General features: G+C 41.4%; 1 long non-coding RNA gene across 1 annotated transcript; it reads right to left on the bottom strand.

The window, feature by feature from the left end:
- Positions 1-1325: 1325 nt before the first annotated feature.
- Positions 1326-11904, bottom strand: LOC139083669 (uncharacterized). The gene is made up of 3 exons (XR_011540578.1): positions 11797-11904; positions 10905-10995; positions 1326-1434 (listed from the first exon to the last, which is right to left on the bottom strand). It is a non-coding gene; the product is annotated as an uncharacterized lncRNA (long non-coding RNA).
- Between the last annotated feature and the right edge of the window lie 11025 nt (positions 11905-22929).

Raw genomic sequence — 22929 nt, 5'->3', positions numbered from 1 at the left:
GCTAGTTTAGATTCTGTTAACACAGCAGAAATTTCATAACCACCACCTGCTGAGATCACTGGCTCACTAATCAAACAATATCTTTCATTTGGCCTGTCTGCAGCCATTTAAAGACAAAAAAATTCTAGAAAAAATCCATTCATGTCTGGTTTAAAGGAAATCTTTCTATTCAGAATGTGAAACATTCTCATTTTTCAAAATAGTGTACATTATTTGTACATCTACTCTGAATTTGTACAATCTACTCCTAAATCAGCTGGGAGAGATGCTCAGAGACAGAATTCTCAGCTAACGGTTTGAGGTTCTCATCATTATCCCCTAAACTTGTTTCATGACTTGTAGAGACCTCCTACTGTGTGAAATGTACAAGATATGGGGAAGAAGCCCGCAAATCCCATTCCAAAAAAGAATCCAGTCTTTCATTAATAAATATAGTTATTAATTTAATATATCTCCATGGAGAACTTACCATGTGCCATCAACTCTCTTAAGCATTCAAAATATAGATTTGGATCGAACAAACGCAATCACAGCCATCCTGGAGCTTAGGGTTTGGTGGGAGATGACATACAACAACAGGTTAACTATTAGTATGAGATATGTGTATATATGTATATATATATATATACACACACACACACACACACATATATATAAGGATGGAGACTTACAGAGACTATGGGAAAGTGCAATGGGCTAGAAGACCTGAACTAGCAAAGGGTTCTAGAAAGTGGATATCCCCAAGGACTCCTCTGAGGAAAGAACTCTAAGTGAGGGCTGAAGTTGGAGCTCATCAGGGGAAAGGATTGAGAGAGAGAGAGAGAGATGGAGAGGATGCAGGATGATGTCAGAAGCATAGGAAGGGGCTGTGGGCAGCCATGGAAGAGATGTAAGGGGGCAGTGGGACATGATATGATCCTATACACAGCTAAAGATCACACAGCAGAGGAAAATGCAGGAGGGGAATAAAGTTAATTAGGCATGGAAAAATCAGCGCGAAGGCTGTTGCAGGAATGTGAATAAGAGACACTCACGGCTTATTCTGGATGCATAAAATTCCATCCCAAGACATTTAGAGAGGCTCGATGTTTCTCTGAGATAAATTGGAGCTTTAGGGAGACAGAGCAGAGGTGAGACAGTAAGGAAACAGAAGTACCAACCTACAAGCAAATTCACAGCGATCGGCAGCTGGGGTGTTAGGAAAAACCCTGCCGATCTTTCAGTCTGGGCTGAAGTTAGCACTGTTGTTACCACACCCCTGGGAGAAGAGGAACTTGCTATCTGGACAAAAATTGCAACCAACATTTTTGATTAAAGAAAGCTGCATTTATTTTGATCGGACAACTTTTTGTTTTATTTCAGTCGTGTCTTTGATCTGACTCCTGTCAGAACCTTTCTTTCACAGGATGCCTTGAATATTACAGGAGGCAACATCTGTAATTTAAAACAAAGTGGTCCAGTTAGGGCTAGTAATTACTTCAGAGTGGGTTTCCAAAAGAGGGGTACATCTGTGGTAAACGCTCTGCACTGTCACGCCTTCCTTCCAAGCTCAGCTAGCATCCAACTAGCATCCATCCAGTATCATCTATCGCCATTCCTAACCTGTGTTTAAATCAAAGCTACAGATAAGCAAAATTATTTACAGATATAAAACAAATCCACTAGAATATAAGCTCTGTAAGGTATTTTTATCTGTTTTTTTCACTGTGTGCTCCAGAACCTAAACACTCAATAAATAGTCATTGAAATAATGAGACAACAAATATTGACTAAAAAATGTTGACAGAATTCCATCTTTTATTCAATATCCTGAGCTTACTGAACTTAGAAAGTACATTCTCTCTACCCCGGTATGTAGACTCTCCTCAGCACAGTCTCATTACATATTTCTTTCACTCTAGCCAACCTATATTATTCTCGACTCTCCCTACAAAATAATTTTGGTTGTCTGTTTGTGTACCTTTTCTTATTTTGTTCCCTTAGCGTGGAATTGTGCTTTTTCCGCTCCTGCTCCTCACCTCCCAGTTCTACTGTCAACACGTTCTCCATCCTTTCAGGACCAGCTCAAAACCCAGCTCTTTCAGGAAGCCTTTTCAAGAGCTTCTCACCACATCCAGATATACTCATTCCTCGTCCTAAAAACTCAAGGCATCTTGTCTTTCATTGTGTTCCCCTTAGCCTGCCTTTTTAAAAAATCATTTCTGTTCTTAGTCTATCCTGTTGTACAATTCGGTATTTTCTAAGGAAAACCAAACCATTCCAGGTATTTCCATAGAGAGGATTTGTTATGCAGGTGATGAGAGAGCTGACAAAACAAATAGGTTTAATGAGGCAAGCCAGAGATTAGCAATAGCAGAAAGCCCTGCCCACACTCGGGACTGGTGAGACAATGAGAGAGGGTGGTAAAGGTGGGATTGCCAGAATCCAGAATCCAGAGCGAACTGGCCAGAAGCACAGCTGGAGCTAACTGACAGGAGCTGGGATCACGGGGCTGAAACTGCCTCCCAGAGCTGTAGCAACAGAAGTGACACAGCTGCAGCCAGAATGGCCACCCAGTTACACACAGCTCTTCTCCCCTTGATCAGGCCTCCAATGCCTTCTGTTAGCCGAGTCTACCTGCTAAGCAGTTGACAAGGGAGCCTAAGAAACATGGCTCTCTGCAGTACAGAGAAAAGCAGGGCAAAGGTGGGGAATGAATACGAGAACAAACAGGCAAATGACCTGATCACTGTGTTTTCAGGAAAACAAAAGCTGTGTGACAGTAGCGACACCTTTCTAATATCCTTCAACACCTAGCACAGTCTTACACAAAATATTGATTAAATTGTATTATTACAACCCACTTCTAAAAAGGAGAGTATCATTCTGTACAAAGACAAAAATAAGAATTTATACAGGAAGTGTTACTTCACGAGTAATTCTTTCTCTATGTCCTCACTAACCATCAAAATAATTTTTAAAGCATATGAAGCATATTTTTAAATGTGCCAACATCATCATGAATTGGGCGCCCTGCCTCTACTAAGTCCTGCCTTTCCCTTTTCTTTTGAGATTCTCCCAGCTCATTTGACTCACCAAAACAGAGCTTTCAGATCTTGCTTGGGTCTTGATGCCCTGTGAAAATCTGATGACACTGTCAATTCTCTGCTATGGGTGGGGTGAGGAGGAAGACATACGTTTGCAGATGTGCCCGATGCTGCATACAATTTCTGAGTGTTTGCATAGCCCAAGGCCCACCTATTGGTCTTCTATATCAGACAGTTGGAAGTTTTGATATTCACCTTTTAACTAAATTAAATTCATAAAACAGCACACAGCATAGTCCTGATGCGCTACCCCAGTTTTCTCAGCGTGGTCACATCTAAGTAACCCAAACAGATGACCATAGTTTGAAAGGGCACAGACTAGAATCTCAGTAGGTTCTCTCTTGGGGGTGAATTTGTCCCTCAAGAGACATTAGACTATGTCTGGAGACATGTTTTTGTTTTCATGACTGAGGTGCGGGCATACTGCTGGCCCCTAGTGGGTAACAGTCATGGAGTTGCTAAATGTCCTCCAATGCGCAGGATAGTCCCCACGACAAAGAATCATCCAGTCCAAAGGTCAATAGTGCTGAGGCTGAGAAACTCTGTTCTCCATCCAGGGCATGTATATGCTTCTATGGGGCTCAGAAACATCACATTCATTCACAATTCAAGATATACCTTCCATTCCTCTCAGAAGCTATTAAACTTCAGAAAATAGGCACGTATATGTTGCTGACATATTTAAGTAATCAGATTTTACCTATATCTCTGGGTTCTAAGGTTCTTACTCTATGTCAACTCTATCACTGTATCTTTGTGTCTAGTCTACACTCTGTTAGGTGGTGAACAATGAACTTTACTATGCTTAGAGAAAAACCGCTCTCCAGACTGGGAAGCCTGGCTTTCAGGAAAAAATATACAAAATAACACAAAAAATAGACCTAAAATCTTAACTATACAAGGATTAAGAACATGAACTCAAAGCAGCCCTGGGACGTCCGAGAACAAGTCTACTTTGTCCTTTTTCCCAGACAGGTATGTGTCGAAAGCCCCAGAGTAAATTCTCCCAGCCCTCATTCCACACTCCTGTAATTGCACAGAGACTGCAGTGAGTTTCCAGGGTTGTTTCAAGGAAGGGCCCTTCTGTACGCTAAACCCAGGAAACGCGTTCTGGCCTTCTATTTTGGAACAGGTTTGTACTTCAGCAGTAGCTCATGCTCGGGCGGTAGTTCTTCTGCTGGTCCTGAATCTGATGACACATCTGCTGAATCAGCATCTCCAAGGGTGGGGCCTGCACGTCAGGTGGAGAAGCACAGTTCCTGAGGGTACAACCTCCCATGGAGATCTTTCACAAAAAAAAGAGCCTGGACCGCAGCAAAGCTTCTCCTCTAGGGAAGCCCCAGAGACAAGATTCTGTCAGTGTCCTATTGGAACTCTTGCACTTTGCTCATGCCTTGGAGATCTCAGAAATTCTAGAGCTGCCAGGCAGCCACCTGCAAACCTGGGCTCCTGGCTGAGCCTAGTGCCAGACCAAATACCGAGGACCGGGGCTTTTGACTCACTTCTGCACCAGGCTGGCTCCCACAGCCCCAGGCTCCCAGCCCATCCTAGTGCCAGACCAGATCACACAGACCCAACCTTCAGGCCAGCCCTGAGACCCCAGGTTACAGGCCAACTCTCGCTGCCCCAGGTTCCTGCTTGCCCTAGTGCCAGGCCAGTTTCCAGACTGGTTCTAGCTAAACCGGGCTCCTAGCCGGTTCCAGTACCAGACTGGCCCCCACAGACGCAGGTGTCGGGCTCACTCCAGTCATCCCTGGCACCTGGTTAGCTTTTGTGGACCCAGGGTCCAGGTCGGCACGTGTGGACCCAGGTCCCAGACCCATCACTGCAGACTCAAGTGCCCAGCTCATGCTAGTGAACCCAGGCTCCAGGCCCCCCGCCCATGGCCTGTGGAACAAAGCCCGCATCCTTTGGCCCAGCGCTGTCTGAGACTCTGACATCTGGCCTCCACACATCCTCACTGTTTCTCTTCCAATACCATGTGCTCCTGTTGCTTATATTTCTAACTCTATGTTCCTCACTAATATTTCCTCCTTCTTCTGAAATACCCAACTCCAAATATCTCTAATGCACTTATTTTTGAAATGCCCCCTCTTCCGTGAAGGCTGATCTCATTCCACAGTCAAAAATCCCCACTCCCCCTCTGGAACACCCACTGAGCTTATGTTTCCTGAGAGTAATTTTCGAGCTCCTCCCTCTTTCACAAGACTCCTACGTTCTCCTTTATAGCTGATTCATCTGGGTATCCCCCACCAAGCCTACTGGCAGGGGGCTTTTGGCAAAGTAGATGTTCCTTACATTTTGGGGGAGTGAAGGCTGTGAGTAAAATGTTGCTGCAAGCCTACTGCTCTGCATCTGCCATATTTTCCTATTTCTCTCCCAGGGTAATGCCTTTTTGGTAGCTGAGATTGGGACGAGTAACATTCTATGATAACTGGAAATCAAACTGAAAACTCCCATGAAGAAGCTGGTGTGTTGTGTGGGCAGTGGAGAAGTTCTTCTACACAACCCATTGTGAGTTGTGTGCATCAACTTGGTGAGGCTGTTGCTCAACCAAACACTCCTCTAGGCGCTGCTGTGAATATATTTCAGAGATGTGATTAACGTCTTGACTTTAAGTAAGGGAGATTACCTTCAACAATCGCGGTGGGCCCGATTCAATCAGTTGAAAGATCTTAAGAGTGGAACTGAGGCTCCCTAAAGAAGAAATCTGCCTGCAGAGAGGAAGGCAACTTCAGCTCGTGCCTCAGTTCCTGCCTGCCCGTCCTGACAGCTGTCCTGTGAAAGTGGGGCTTGTCTGGTCAGCGCCCACGATTGTATAAGCCAATTCTTTGCAAGAAAGAAAAAACTAAAGAAATAAAGAATGAAATCCTACTGTTTCTGTTTCTGTAATGGCACCCTGACTGATACATCCCATTATGAAAATTCCCCCCAAATTTTTCAAAGGACAGTTAGTGGTTTTACATGTATGTATGTACATGTGTGTCTACATATATCACAGATATATGTGTACATATTTGTGTACATACATGTATACACACACACATAGTACAGACTAAAACAGTATATCTTTTTTACCTAACAATTAAGCAAGCTTAAAAAATTATGATAATGCTCAATGTTATCAAGAGTACCATGAGATAGACCCTATACGACTGCTAATAAGAACATAAATTGATGCAGCCTTTCTGAAAAGCAATTTGGCCTAACACAGTCTCAGGCTCTTTCGTCTCAGAATCTCTTCTGCGTGCAAAGATTTGTGTACAGGTATTTGTAGTTAAGGGTTATTTATAATGAAGAAAATTTGCAAGTCACTTAAATGTTAAATAATTAGGATTTTGCTTTATCTTTGTAATGGACTGTTATGCAGATACTTAAAAAGTCGAGAAGAAAATTTAATGACATGGGAAATGCTGAGAATATACTGCTCTGTGAATGGATTATAGAAGTAGGTGTAGGACCAGTTAGGGTTCAACCAGAGAAGCAGTCCCAGTAGAAGGGACATGTATGAAGAGATTTGTCACAGGGAGTCACTAATGTGACTATAAGTCTGAAACCCATCGGGCAGGCTGTCAGGAAGGGACAACGACAGGTGCACTGGAGCCCACAGACACGGCCTGAAGCTGTTTGTCCACACGGAGGGTCTCCCAGTCCCTCTGTTTTGGAGCCTCAGCCTACTTTCAAGGTCTTTCAACTGGTTGTGTCAAGCCCCCCCCAGATAATCCAGAGCAATCTCCTGTGCAGAAAAGTAATTAGACACTTTAATTTACACGCCCAAACTCCCTCCACAGCACCTTGGTGCTTGATTGCCTAAATGGAGACCACAGCCCAGCCAAGTTCACACATCGAAAAAGCCACCAATAAATACAATTTGACCCCAGTTTTGTAAGAAGTAAATATAAAAATAAAAACACACATGGTAAAAAAGGCTGAAGAGAAACACCTGAAAATGTTTATTTCTGTGTAGCAGTAAGATTATGGAAGATTTTATTATTTTTTACAGCATTCCACCTTTCTCAAAAAGTTTAGATAAACACATACAATATTGCTATTTTAGTAAGAAAAATATAGGATTTTTTAAATGTTAACAAATTAATTAATACTCCAGGCCATGAAAGCAAATAAAGAATAAGTGGTCATTTATTTAGTTAATCATATCTCTCACTGTAAAAGCTGCTATCAGGAGCTGGCCTGGTGGCTTAGTGGCTAAGTTTGCCTGCTCCACTTCAGCAGCCTGGGGTTTGCAGATCGGATCCCGGGCATAGACCTATACACTGCTTATCAAGCCATGTTGTGGCAGCATGCCACATATAAAATAGAGGAAGATTGGCACAGATGTTAGCTCAGCAACAATCTTCCTCAAGCAAGAAGAGGAAAATTGGCAACAAATGTTAGCTCTGGGCCAATCTTCCTCACCAAAAAAAAAAAAAAATTATTTTTTTTTGTAAAAAAGCAGCTATCAGCTAAATAAAGTGTTAGATTGAAAAGTGTCCTTCATCATCTAGTGAACAATGAATCTCTAATCTTGGTAAGCCTCACTGACTCAGGACAGACACACAGGAGGTTTCCAGTAGGCTCTTACAAAAAGGGACACGAGAGGGACTGGGACTCAATCTGCTTCCCCTGGAAGGTGACACTTCTCACCTGGTTGCTCTCCAACTGACTCAGGTGACAGGGAAGTTTCCAGGTGACTTGGTCTTCAGTGGCTTAATTATCAATATTTTGACAAATTTTAGTTTAGTATATGGATATTACCCTGTATGTTGTAAGTATCATGAATAAGAGGAAAACAGATTTTCTCTAGAGTAAACTAAATATTTTTCTCCTAATATAATTTCCTCTCATACAAGCCAACTTCCGTCCCTCAGTGAGTTTAGACTATAAAAGCCACAGCTGGAAGAGATTTTAGACCAACTCCCTCTTTGACAGATGAGGAAGCTGAGGGTATGAGAAGTGAGGTGACAGTCAAGGTCGAGGTCACCCCAGTGGGTGGGACAGAGGCAGGACTGTCACCAGATTCCCTGTATGATTTTACTATGACACCTGCCTTCTGACTTATGACCTATTTGGGTCATAAAAATCATTAACCTTCATTAAGCCATAATAGAAACAAGAATAAATGCTGTTGAACCCAATAATTTTCTTGAATTATAGTTATTTCTTTAACTGTATTCATTGCATTCAAAAGTGTGCTGTCAAATGCTGGGACCACCAGCCACATACAGCTAACGTGCACTGGAAATGGGTCTAGTATGAATGAGGAACTAACTCATTTTAAAATTTAATTTTAATTAATTTAAATTTAAATTTTAAAACATACTTGATTAAATTATTAAAAACTTTTAAGTTAGGTTTGCAACATTGCGGATGCTTAAATCTACTTTTCTAACTATAAATTTTATGAAACCTAAATGAAAATCAAGTATTTCTGATGACAATTGACATGAACTGTAAGTATAAAATATATACTTCGTACAGAAAAAAGAAAATCAAGTCACCTCGTGACTAACTTTTATACTGAGTACATGTTGAAAAGATATTTTTTTTGGATGCATTGGGTTAAATAAAATGTTGAAGTTAGTTTCACCTGTTTCTTTTTACTTTTTTCAGTGTGGCTAGGAGAAAATTTTAAATTACATATATGGCCCTCATTATATTGCTATACAGATTACAGCAATTATAGCATTATAGTGCTGGTATAGAACCTCAATTCTTTTTCAAGTTTACAATAAATATCTCTAACTATCTCTTTTGTAGTTTCAATTACTTTGGGGCACATATAAACAAACTTTGCTGCTACGCACTCTGGAGTCTTCTAGGTTAGTTTCTGTGCAAGAAACACGTCAATCACAAGTGAACACCTGCAATTTGGGATGTTGACTTTGTGATTTACTCCTGGTGAAACAGACACTTGTAGGAAATTTCAGGGATTTGAGAGTAAAAATGTCATTGAAGGAAACCCTTGGTATCCAGGGGATCTCCGTTGCTTCCCTGTTATTACGCCACATGGAAATCACTCATGTAAACCCTGAAGGTATATTTTTAACAGTGTCTGAGCCCCGGATGTTGTTTTGTTCATGAAGATTGTGGAGGTTCTCAGGCTCTATACGTGGAATAGGACCTCTCATTTGGATAGCCTATCCCTTGATGCCACCTTCCCTCTTCAGTCTGAGAAACTGTAACAAATTTCAGACATTGAGCTGGTAATAGATTTCTTAGCACACCTCCTAGATGGCAGCCAAATGTTTCTCATGCTGGCTTTGGTCGCCCTTCTGGGAAAGGGCAAGCTCCCTCTGATATGCCATCCCATGGGATATCACAAACCCATGGGTGCTCTGGAGGATGGCTTGACTGCCTCCCTTTTTTGGCATTTAAATGTTCTTTGGACATCTGTTATGGGCGGAATTGTGTCCCCCTGCAAATTTATTTGTTGAAGTTCTAAACCCTAAAAGTCAGAATGTGACTGTATTTGAAGACAAGGTCTTTAAAGACATAATTAAGATAAAATGAGACCATATAGATGGGCCCTAATGCAGTAGGACTGATGTCCTTAAGAGAAGAGGAGATTCTGACACAGACATGTGCACACATGGCATAAATACTATACAAGGACACAGCCATCCGCAAGCCAAGGAGAGACCTCTGAAGAGACCCAACCTGCTGACACCTTGATCTTGGACTTCCAGCCTCCAGAACTGTGAGAAAATACGCTTCTGTGGTTGAAGCCCGCCAGTCTGTGATATTTTGTTATGGGGGCCCTAGCAGATTAACACAGCATCTTTCTCAGTTCCCTTGATTAAGCATCCCTTCCCCAGTCAACCATCCAAAACCTTTTTGTTGGATGTCACTTTTATAGTCCTTGAGAGCACCTGTTTCTCCACTTGCCCTGAGGCATTATCCCTGCCGGCTCCTCAGTTTCCCGCAAAGTGATGTTCATATGTGCCACACAGTCTCCTTTAAGGTCGCACCATCCCATACATTCCCTCCAAATTTGATGAAAATCTCTCTAGTAAGTTTTTCATGATGTGTTAATAAACCAAAAGTAATTTAAGTTTTATAGATTATGCTTAGAATCTAACAATCAGCCTTGGGCATTTGAGAAGCAGTAAATGAGGTAGAAGCAGCAAGGTCTATTCAGGGTTATTGATCCAGGTTGAAAACAGGCTGTGTACTTATTCCCTCAGTAGCCTCAGGGAAGCTTTGTAACCCCGGAGTCTCTGTTTCCTCGTCTTTAAATTCATGCTGCTAGTTCCTACCTCAAAAGGTTAGTTTGAGAACGAAATGGGATAGCGTATGCCAGGTTCATGGCAAATAGTGCCACATAATAAATTTTAATCTCCTTGCCCCTAAGGGAATGAAAATTCCTTTGAAATATGACTACAGATTGCTTTTAAAAACAACAAGAACGAAAGTGTTTTCTAGTTAAAGGAGGGGGAGCAGGGACATCTGTTTATGAGGCCCTTTGGTGGAAGAGCTTTCATTGGTATTCCAGGGCAGCGATTAGCCCTAAGCCTCCAGATGCTTGAAGGCAGTCAGTTAGAAATGCATCACCATTTAGCCTCTGTGGGAGGGAGGAGGTCGCTGGCGAGCTCTAGTAGCAAGAGCTCAAAGCGAACATTCCCGAATTCTGATCACTTCACAAGTGAGTGAGCTCCGGAAGACTTGTGTACTTCTTTCCTTTCTTCCAGATCAACTAAGGAGAAAACATATGCTTAAGACATTATTTATGGGAAGTTTTAAATATCACATCTAGAATACTCATATGCATGCATTTAGAGACACACACTCACTCATCTACCTGTAACAGGAAGTACTTACCGCCACGGGACATTTTCCCCTTTTTCGTTAGATTCAATTCAACAGACACGTGGGCACTGGCTGCCAAGGTAGTTTCTCTCATGCTTCTGAGCTTGTTGGAGAGGAGACAAACAGATAAATGGGACCCAGTCCTTGCCCTCAAAGTCTTGGCCACAACACTGCTGTTAAAAATAGAGTTTGAACTCAACACCTCACATGATTGTAAAGCTCTTAGAAAGGTGCTGGGGGAACATTAAATGGAGTCAAACAGCTGCTTGCCCCTCACATCTCTTCTGGTTAACTGCCACTGACAAGACTCCAGGGCCCCTCAGTTTGATTGCTCTTGGGAACCTGTCCAGGCCACGAGGATGATCCCTCGTTAAACTACTTTCTCCTTTCTTGGCACTGTGCCCCCTGCTGACGGGACAAAGAGTGTTAGACCCTCCGTGCTGTGCCACTACGTTCAAGGAGTCTGTTTTTAATCCATACACTCTTCAGAAAAGAAAATAAACTAATCGGCCCAGATGTTTTAAATGGTAACACATCAGCAAGGCGATATTCCACCAACACAGATGACAGGAATGTCAGGTTCATTCATGTCTTTTTCTATCGACTTTTCCAAGATTCAAAGGAAATGTGACTCTTAAAAGCGCAATGCAATTAAAGTATAATCCTATTAAATGTCAATATTTCACATTTCCTCCCCCAAGGCATTAGACCAGAAATAAAACATATTTATAAGAAACATCTGCTAAAGGTATAACTAGGTGCTAGGAGTGGTAGAGAGACACATAAAAGGGTTATGGTCCTTGAATTGGTGAGAATTACTTTGGAGACTGTATTAGTCTACTCGGACCATCATAACAAAATACCGCAGACTGGTGGCTTAGGCAACAGAAATTTATTTACTCACAGTTCTGGAGGCTAGAAGTCCAAGATCAAGGTGTCAGCAGTTTGGGTTTCTTCCGAGGCCTCTCTCCTTGGCTTGCAGGTGGCTGCCTTCTCTCTGTTTCCTCATGTGGTCACCTCTAGGTCTGTGTCTGTGCCCTAATCTCTTCATATAAGGACACCAGTCCTATTGGAGGAGGGCCCACCCATATGACCTCATTTAACCTTAATTACATCTTCAAAGTCCAGCTCTCCAAATACAGTCATATTCTGAGGTACTTTGGGATATGACTTGGACATACGAATTTGGGAGGACACAATTCAGCCCACAACAGACCCCATGGGCAGATCTCTGGGCTCACCTAGTCAGTGATGACATTGTCGATCTTTCATTGTGGGCCATCCTCATTGCTTGTTCAACAATCAGTCAGATTGACCACAAGGGACCCCAGTGTGATGATGGTGACTTTCTGGTCATTTTGGTGATACAGGCAGAAGCACAATCAGATTGTAGTTCTTACCCCTTTGTCCACTGCCCTGTAACCCTTCTTTCGTCAAAGTATATGTTTTAGAAGGCAACTGGAGTTTCACTATAAAAAAGAAACAAATGGGGCAGGCCCAGTGGTGTAGTGGTTAAGTTCGCAAGCTCCACTTCGACGGCCTGGGATTTGTGGGTTCAGATCCTGGATGCAGACCTACACACTGCTCAACAAGCCATGCTGTGGCAGGATCCCATACACAAAATAGAGGAAGATTAGCACAGATGTTGGCTCAGGGCCAATCTTCCTCAAGCAAAAACAGGAAGATTGGCACAGATGTTAGCTCAGGGCCAATCTTCCTCACCAAAAACAAGAAAAAACAAAAAAAAAGTGAAACAGGAAGCACAAGGTTTTGCTTTGATAATGTACATCAATGCCAGTTGCATCCTGTAGAATAAAGACCAAAGAAGAAAAGGTGACACCTCCCCTTTTAAACTCTTGGTCGTCCAACAATTTAAGAGCATTTAGAAACACAAGATTAAGATGTCATTTTTTTTTTTTGAGGACAATTGACCCTGAGCTAACATCTGCCGCCATTCCTCCTCTTTTTGCTGAGGAAGATTGGCCCTGAGCTAACATCCGTGCCCATCTTCCTCTATTTTATATGTGGGATGCCTGCCACAGCATGGCTTGATAAGCAGTGTGTAGATCCACACCAGGGATCCAAACCGGCAGACACCGGGCCACAGAAGTGGAATGTGCAAACTTAACCGTTGTGCCACCAGGCTAGCCCAAGATGCCATTTTTGTACATGCGCAAAGTAGGGGTTACCTGGTAGGAAAATTGAGCACCAGGCAGGGAGAAGACCCCTTCCCTTCTCATACCCATCCAAGTACCCTGAGACCCATCCGTCCTCAGAATCAGAAAGAACCTGAGAGCTCATTCAGTCCAACTGTTTCATCCTACAGCTGAGGAAGCTGACGCCCTGGGGGAGGAGCGTGCCCACGGTCACAAGGATGGAACACAGTCAAGCCCGCAGTTTGGATTCACAACTCCCACACTAGCGTCCTTTTCACCACATTATATTGCCTCTTGCTCTGAAACACCATGGCCCTGATGTCTCTGTTTCCAAAAGTGTTTGTTGTCAAAGTACCAGCACACTGCCCTCATTGTAATACATATATTTATATACACATATTTTTAGTATGGTACAGCATGATTATATGTTATAAGTAATATATAATATACATACTGTCCTCAAATTTTATATATTAAAATATATATGGTATAATATATGATGGTATATATTACATAATACAATAACCCAATCGTATGATATTGCATTATACATATAGTACCACTATCTTGCAAGGCTCTGCCTGTGTCAAGGGCTACCTCTCAGAGCAGTGTCCTCGCTGGCTCCTCATTAACTCCCCATCAGCAGCACGCACCAACCTCTTTTCCTGAATGATGACACAATGCTCCCCCCGTAGCCCTAAGAAAACCATGCTTGGCTACGTCGTCAGGATTTTTTATTGTCCATAATGTTTTGCATCTGTTCTACTCTTTGCTTTCTCTATTTCTTCAGATTCTATAAATGATCTAGTTCCTAACTGATTGCCTGTACTTGAACCTCTCAACTTCTGCTCAACTCAGGCGTGTCCTCCTGGCGTTCCTATACTTCCCCGGACTTCTGGGCTGCGCTTTTTCCTGAGGCTCTCTCTTCCTCTGTGCACTGTCCTGGAATCTTGCTGTGATACAGAAATCTGATCTGAGGCAAGCTCGTAAGAAATCATTGCAACACAAAGGAGGGGGTCAAGCGATTCTGGCTGAAGACGATTCTCCTTCATATTCTTTAATCCCAAGTAACATTTTCCAAGCAAAAAATGGATAACAATATACCTTAGCTTTAGTTTTCCATACTTTCTAATTTTATTTCTTACTTTTTTATTTAAAGCTCTACTCCAGTTCCTCCCAACCCAATGGACCCAACCCAACAATTATCCTCTGGGTCCTCTGTCCTTTGGTTTCATCCCATAACCAAGCACGAGAGAGGCAGCTGAGAATTATGAACACAAAGCCATCAGCTCACAGTAACACACAATCACTGCCAACTACAAATGGCTTAATGAAATCATGGTTTATCTGCTTGAAAATTCAGCTAGTTTAGTCTTGTGTTTTACACAAACATTATTTCCTATTAGTCATGCTAAGAGCCAAATTTGGTTTTAGTGCAAGCTATGTGATACTGAAACACTAGAATTATGAAACCAACCTCCAGAAGATCTAAACATGGGCATAGATTTGGGGCAAGCTTTCTTCAATTAACCCTGAAGTGGTAGTCTATCTCAATTTCTCATAAAAACCATGCAGACTTTTGTTTTGGCCGTTTTTCAAGAACTGAGTGCTTGGCATAAAAGAGACATTCCAAGAATAAGAAATTCAAGTGGTTAATAATACACATCGTACCCCAAACTATCTTGTAACATTTTTTACTTTTCCACTCTTACGTGAGATGGCAATGTCCAGGCTCCTGCTCAGAGTTAGCGGGCAGAGCACAGAGTAAGCACCGCTGGCTGGGAGGCGCTCTGTCTGGGCAACTTCACTTTGCTGTGCTTTGCCCAGCTGTAAAAGGCTATGGATTATACCCTATTGGCTTGAAGTTAGTCTAAGGACTTTGTCTACGCTAAAAAGTCGTCTAATACAGAGGGAAATGCTTACTACCCTGAAAACAGAAAGCAAAATGAGCCTAATTCACCTACTAAGTTTCATTCCTTTGAAATACTTTTTAAGCTTGTACATGTCCAGTAATATTTTCCTACAAATTACCAAATAACCATAGCTGTGACGTCTTGTGGTGACTAAGAGTGTGGTCTCTGTAGGCAGACCACCTGGGACAAGTCCGACTGCTTATTTACTGATGTAATTTCTCTGTGTCTCAATCTTTCTGTCTGTAAAATGGAGATAGTCCTAATATCCTCTTTTGTGTTGGTGTGAGGATTAACTGAGTTAGTACACAGATTGCGCTTAGAACAGTGTCTGGTACATCGTAAGAACTACACATATACAAAATTAATTAATATGAGTAAGTGAATGGACAGACTTACATTTGAGCTTTAATGAAGAATCATACTATCTTATTATTTTCTCTCATTAAAAACAAATTATTTATATACAGACCACCATTTATCCTCCTGTAGACTAAAATTAATTTAACGGTTTAAAGTAGTCTATAATGGTCTAAAATTCTATATATGGCCCTCCCAATAACATAAAACATTTAAAACAAGATGCAAAAGTTATGGGGGGTGACATTGTTGAGGTTCTAGTACTTGGAGAGTTGGGTGGAGAAAGACTCAAGGGGAATAAAGACAATGAAGGACAGTGTTTGTCGGTAGCTACCAACAGTCTCAGGGTCTATTTACACAGCAACCTCAGGCTACACCTCCAGAGGTTCCAGGGTACAGTAGCTTCTCAAAGCTGGATTTCATGAAACCAGCCACTCACGGCAAAGGACTTCCATGGAAAGACTATTTGGGGCTGAGGCTATTGAATAAATCACCAACCTTTTGGGAAATACATTTGGGAAAGACCTTGATTCACAAAATTAGAGAAACCGCGCTCTGCATATTTATTATTTTAAAATCTATCCCAGAGGGGAGTCATATCAAAGAGGACACTTTTATTAAAGAAGATTCTAGAATGTGTTGCTAATCAGGAGCCTTTAAAAGTCACGGGATTGAAGGTTCAACTTGAACAACTTCTTTCTTTCTTTTTTCTTTTTTCTTTTTCATCTGCTTTACCAAGCACATGCATTTTGAGCCCCTCAAACAGATCACATCAAAAAGATCTGGAAGAAATTTGTTCTCCTGCATCACAGATAGTTTTTACAGAAAGCACAGTTATAATTACTTTCTCAAAGTGGATTTGGTGCCGAATGGACTGAGGATACAAAGACCACATTGCTGAAATTTTTACAAACAGAATGTTAAGCAGACATTGTGTAGTAATCAATTAAAAACTTATTTTTCAGGTAGTAAGAAGATAACTGGCCTCTTCAAAATATTAAATCATTTTAACAACTGCTTATGTTAAAGATCCGGTCTGTGAATTCAGAAAGCCAAATACCTACCTATATAACATTATATAGAATAAGCACTTGAAGAAATTAATACAAATTTCATTTCTAATGTAGAAGGGTACCATTCCCTATGCATGACCAAACCAGTGCTTTATTCTTCCTCTTGGAGCTAATCCTAGACTTTGAGCATTTGAATATTTCTGTGCTACACTCTTTTCATCCATAAGACAATTACTTCTGTGACCCGTTTTATATAACAAATAATAAAGCTTACAAATTGCTTTGGACTGTTCAAATGAAACAATTTCCTAAACACATGACTGTTATCACAAAATATCTGAGCAAGGAGAGACAATTGCAGTCCTAATAGTGTTTCTGGACCATTTTTATCCAACATCTCTGTGTGCTCTTGTATTTTGTGTGCATTGTTTCTGATTGATCTGGGACAGGAAAAATTGTTATTTATATGTAAATAAATATTTATATATTTATATCCCTCTTTTTTCCTCTAAGGATGCTGGAATATGGTACCACAAGGATGTGGGTAGGAAGTTTGGAGGAACTGAGACCACATTAAAGAAATCTACATTAAAAGGGGAGAGATCGAGAGCTATGGTAAAGAGCTGAGGATATTTACAAACCACATCTGGTAAGGAACTAGAGACGAGAACAATGATTTTGGAAGATATGGGAAAAAATACAGTTGAGAGTGCAATATAAGCCCCTCCTCCCATTTCTCATACAAATTTTGAGTAAAATCACTCTGCTACAGTGATATGGTCGGAGCAGAGTCTTCACTGTGAATGTGAAGAAGTGTTGAGTTGGCACCCTGAGCACACACACAAGGTGCACGGAAGGACTGCTGTATGTGGACTACCCCATGACACCTCTGAAGCTTAGTACATACCCGCTGTCGTAGAAGGGTGATGTGGCACTCGGAAAGATCACGTGACACTCTCAGAGTCATGCGCTGGTCAAGCAGCAGAGTTGGGATTTGAGTCAAGTTCTCTCCAGCTTCAAGGTCCGTATTCTCTCTGTTGACTATTTCCTACCCACTGAGAGACACTGTCCGCTACACTGAACACTTAAGGCTAATTCATCTTCTGCTCCCCAAAGCCTAACAGTGCCTGGCACATAGTAAATGTTTAGTAAAGCATTTGTGACAGATTGTAGGTGCAAGTAATTCATGGTGGCAGTCGACTGAGAGCTCCCTGAGGGCAGGGTTGTCCTTCTGTTCTGCTGTTCACTGAGTTGTCAGCACCTGGCCCAGGACCTGACACAGAAGAGGTACCAAGAGAACATTTGAAGAAAGAGCTCATGAACCACCAGTACCTAATTTGCAAGGTCTTTTCATTCTTGGCCCCTTTTTTTTTTTTTTAAAGATTTTATTTTTTTTCCCTTTTCTCCCCAAAGCCCCCCGGTACATAGTTGTACATTCTTTGTTGTGGGTCCTTCTAGTTGTGGCATGTGGGACGCCGCCTCAGCGTGGTTTGATGAGCAGTGCCATGTCCGTGCCCAGGATTCGAACCAACGAAACACTGGGCCGCCTGCAGCGGAGCGCGCGAACTTAACCGCTCGGCCACGGGGCCAACCCCTCTTGGCCCCTTTTTTGTAGTGCAGTTTTAAGGTGATAACTTTTAATGGAAAAGTCTGGCATGGCGGCTTTTCAGAGTTTAAATAATGTTACAACTTATGCTTAGATTTAAAACATTTTCACCTGCAATCTACCTTTCGATTTCCGCAATTTGCATCTCATGAAGGACCTAATGGACGTCCATGGCTGAATTTTACAGCTGTGGTCCCTCATCAGCGTATCCGACAAACTTTGGGCAATCTGAGCAAGAAGGACTTAGCAATGGATTTCAAAGTCTTCGCAATCCACCTCTGTCAAAGAGTACCATTTTTTTTCATGAACACTACGCTTCTAGATCAAGATGTGTGAGTTTTTGCCGGATGCCTCACAGATTCTAACACTGGGCTCTTTCATTTGATCGCATGATTCATTTCAAAGAAAAGATTTCTGATTTCAGCCTGTGGCTTAGAGCCCTGGATGATATCTCAGCATGGACATGTAGAACATAAATGCCATTTCCAGCATCATGTAACACAGCAGGGCAGGAGTGGCTGGCTGACAAATAAGCTTCCCTAGGAGCAAGACATGAAATGAAACCTTTTAGAATTTAAACTTAAGGGCTAGTGTTTTCCCCATTGAGGAGTTACGGAGATGCATTCTATCATATTGATTCTTCCGCTCCCATAACACCATGTACCACTTGTAGTAGAACTTATCAAAGGTGTAATTTCACAATTACTTGTATGATGCTGAGATGAATGTCTACCTCCTTCCACAACACTATCAGCTGCCTGACTGTAAGCTCTGCTTATTGGTTGGTTGTCTTGTTCACTATTGCAGTCCCGTAACCTAGTGCAGGGCTTAAGTACTCAACAAATATTGTTGAATGGATAAAATGAATGACTCTACATTTGTAAGCGGGCAGGGTCTGTTTCCTAGAAGGAGCATGAAAGCAATAATTCTTAACTTTGCTCCAAACATTGTCCTAAACCAAGAGAATCGGAATCACTGAGGATACTTGATTGAAAACAGAGTCCTGGACTCTGAACCAGAATCTCTGGGGTCTACAGCCCTGCAATTTACCCTTTTAATACATACTCTTAGGCATACTAAAATTTGAAAACCCACTGCTACCTAGTTCTTTTATTTGCTAGCATAGTACATTTTAAAGGGAAGATTTCCATTTTAAATCTGCAATTTACAACCCAAATATTATTTGGTGCCTACATATTGAAGGCAAATGCAGCCAGAAAAAGACCAGACGTCACTCAACACTGATTGCGCTGGACGGACTTGCTTTTACCACGTGTTACTTCTATTTGTCCATTTTACTTTAGCATGAGTGCTAACAAAAAGCTGTGCTTGAGATTCTGGAATTCTCTGTCTTTGGGGACAGACATGCAATTCCTCCCATCATTCAAGAAGCACCTGGGACACACTGTTCTGAGCCAAGTGTGTGTGTTTGATGTGAAAAGCACAGCTCTAAGTAATCATCTTGTTCCCAGCTGGAACGCTTTCCCGGACCGCTGCCCCACTGAAGAACCATGCTCACCTGTTTGCAGGCACGGAGGATTCGTATAAATGGCCTACTAATTTTGTCTCTGAGCTTCTTTTCCTAATTTGGTGCATTTGCTTATTTTTGTCAGATTGTGAATTAGACACTTCACAATCAGGTAGCTGTAATGGGCAAAATGTTGACTCATTTTGTTAGACATCTGGAGAGGGGAAAAGTGTTTCGTTTATTGAATTTGAATTATGAAAGGTGGGGGTGTTTCAAAAAAGCAAAATAACCATACTGCTTATAATTTGTGCTCCCGAAAATGCTGGTTAATAGCCAGACCAAGTCAAATAACACCTTGTTCCCACTTGCTAGCAGTGAATTTCCAGCGGGGATGGCTTTACAGAGTAAATCTAGCGCCGTCTTCCATTCTCATTTACCTGTTTTGCTATATTTCAAGAGCACGTCTGCTTTTTTGGAAAGCAGTTCTCCCTTATTTAAAGACTAAAGCAATTTTTGTCTTTTCTTCTCAGAACTTAAACGAAGCAATTGATTACTATTGCACAGGAGAACTCTTTGCACTTTAATGAATTCTTTATCTTAGAGTAACATGTTGTTTTATATTTCAAAAGTGGTAGTAAAAAATGAACCTCAAAGTCAAATCCATTCAAATGTCTGTTGTATTTAGGGTTGGCCTAAATATCGCTATTCATCTCGGCACTAAAGAAACAGTGTAACCTTTTGTAAAATGTATGGTTCTCACCATTAAAACTAGGTCTCACTGTTATCTCTCAAGTCTATTTGAATTCTCTAAAGTCTCTCTCGAGGTAAATATTCCGAAGACTCTAGCAAGAGCTTCTCTTGGGGAGACACAGTCTGCATGGACCTAATTTTCCAGCCCCATGAATACTTGGAATGAGAAATCTCCTTTTTTTGGAAGTACTGTGCAGAGAATGGGTGCCAGGCATAGATAACACTTTTCTGAAAGTGTGGACAGAGGCTTACTTAAATTAATACATTTCTGCCTTCCAATCAGGTGTCAAATCTGGCAAAAGGAACTTACTAGAATTTACATTGTCCAACATGACTAGCCTAAAGGAAAACAGCTGTCACAGCTAAATTTCCAAGTACCGGATGGTAGTCACTGTCAAAAACTAAGGAGACATCTGCAGGTGGGGAGTTAATCCAGTTTAGAGAGAATGAAATGATTGGGTCAGTGTCCACTTCTCTTCCAACAGAACAAGGGAAAATGTACCTAGAATTTGCGCTACTGATATGAAGTAAAAGCCCTTATAGACATCTAAATGATGTAGTACTTTCTCATGACTTTAGATTAAAGTAAGGGTGCAATCTTAAAATGTTAAGATGATAACAAACCCAAACTAGCACTTCACATCTGTACGCCGATGCAAAGTGAACCAATATTTTCATCATATGGTCACCTGCGGCCAATACAAAGCATGTACTATCCTTTACCTTCCCGAAACCCTTTGCTACTGTCCTGCCCAGACCTTCATCCCCGGTGGCAACTTGCATTCTCAGAATGTGAACCCTAGACCAGCAGCCCCAGTAGCTCTGGGGAACTTGCGAGAAAATAAAATTTCACATCCCACCCCAGACCTATTTATTGAACCAGAAACTCAGGGGTAAGACTGGGCAACCTGTGCTTGAAGGATCCCTCCAGGTGATTCCGATATTCACTAAAATTTAGAATTACGGTGCCACACTGTGTGTTGCTCCCATCTTAATTAAAATTTGCTTCATTTACATTTAGGAGTTTTTCATTCTATAGGTAGCATAAGCGGTCCACCCTGTAGGTGACAGAGAAAGAGGATCACAATCCAACCACTTTGGGATCTTAAGGGTTGCAAAATGCAAACATTCGGCCATTTCTCCTTATTTTCTTGGTGTCTCCACAAGATTTTGGTGGAATGTAGGTGCTTTGCTGAATTCATAGACTCTACACATTGTCTATTTTATAACCAGCTCTGTTAATTTCCTCTACTCCAGTTCAATAAGATTTTGTCTACTTCTTTACAATAGTTCCCAAGTAACACATTCTTAGACTGATATTTCTATTACAGTCTCTGGACTTTCCTCCCCCCACCCCACCCATTCACTTCATTAGATCCCTATCTACAGCAACAGTTCTCAGTCAATAGGGTTCAGAACCACTATATTACAGCATCTATACGAATCCTATTTTAACACCTTTCTTTATTAATCTTGGAAATTCAACTCAGAATCTGGTTACACAAACATCTGTGTATCAAATACTCTTTTTAATCAACTAATCACATAAGAAATCCAAATACTTGTTCAGTCAAAGAAAATGACTAAACAGAATGGTTTTTTCTTGGAATTTAATATCGACAAAGTTGACAATGACATGTCAATGAGGGTAGCCTACTGAAAATATGATTTTTAGTAAAGATCAGTATTAAAAGAGGAGAAATGAAAACTCAATAGAAACAAAATTTTGGATTCTTTTCTTATATTTACAACTTGTTTCCGATGCAGATTGCCTTCAAAGGAAGGTCTCAGAGAGCTGAGAGCTGCACTGTGAATACGTTCCTCCAAAGAAATTCAAAGGAAACAGGAAGCAATAAGCTGCATGAGAACAGTCTCAAACTTGAAGGAGAAAACAGCAGATGCTTATCTGAGAGCTGACAGACTTTTGCTTTTTGAGACTTCTACAAGGCTTCAGTCACTTTTTTTTTTAAAAGATTTTATTTTTCTCCTTTTTCTCCCCAAAGCCCCCAGGTATATAGTTGTATATTCTTCATGTGGGTCCTTCTAGTTGTGGCATGTGGGACGCTGCCTCAGCGTGGTTTGATAAGCAGTACCATGTCTGCGCCCAGGATTCGAACAGACGAAACACTGGGCCGCCTGCAGCGGAGCGTGCGAACTTAACCACTAGGCCACGGGGCCAGCCCCAAGGCTTCAGTCACTTTTAAGATGCGATTTTAAAAAAATATATTGGAAAAGAGCTTTTGTTCTTACTACTGCATTTACACCGCATAAAACCCTGGCTAATCATGCCCAGAGAAACTCAAATATCCAAGACGCAGAAACTTCAGTCTTAATCATACAATGCAGGGAAGAACAAACAGGCAGGAGGAAAGTCACGTTTTCCACAAAAGAACAAATCTCACTCCTATGGATCTATATTAAGAAACTGATACATTCGAAAAAAATGAAGGAACACAAAGTATTCTTATGAATTACAAAATTTATGCTTGTTGAGCATACAGGATACTCTCATGATTATGTCATCTGGTTATGGTACAAAGGAGAAATATTAAGACTCCCAGACTCACTTGCCTCGCCCCTGAATTTTACTGTCTAATTCAGGGGTTGACAAGCGTTTCTGTAAAGAGTCAGATAGTCAATATTTTCTGCTTTGCAGATCGTACAGTCTGTGTTGATACTACACGGCTCTGCCATTGCAGTACAGAAGCAGCCACAGACAACAGGAAAACAGATGAATGTGGCTATGTTCCAAGAAACGATGTTTGACAAAAGCA

Source organism: Equus przewalskii, chromosome 5 (assembly GCF_037783145.1).
Source record: "Equus przewalskii isolate Varuska chromosome 5, EquPr2, whole genome shotgun sequence".
NCBI classification, from domain to species: domain Eukaryota; kingdom Metazoa; phylum Chordata; class Mammalia; order Perissodactyla; family Equidae; genus Equus; species Equus przewalskii.
This window is presented reverse-complemented; position numbering and strand designations above follow the sequence as displayed.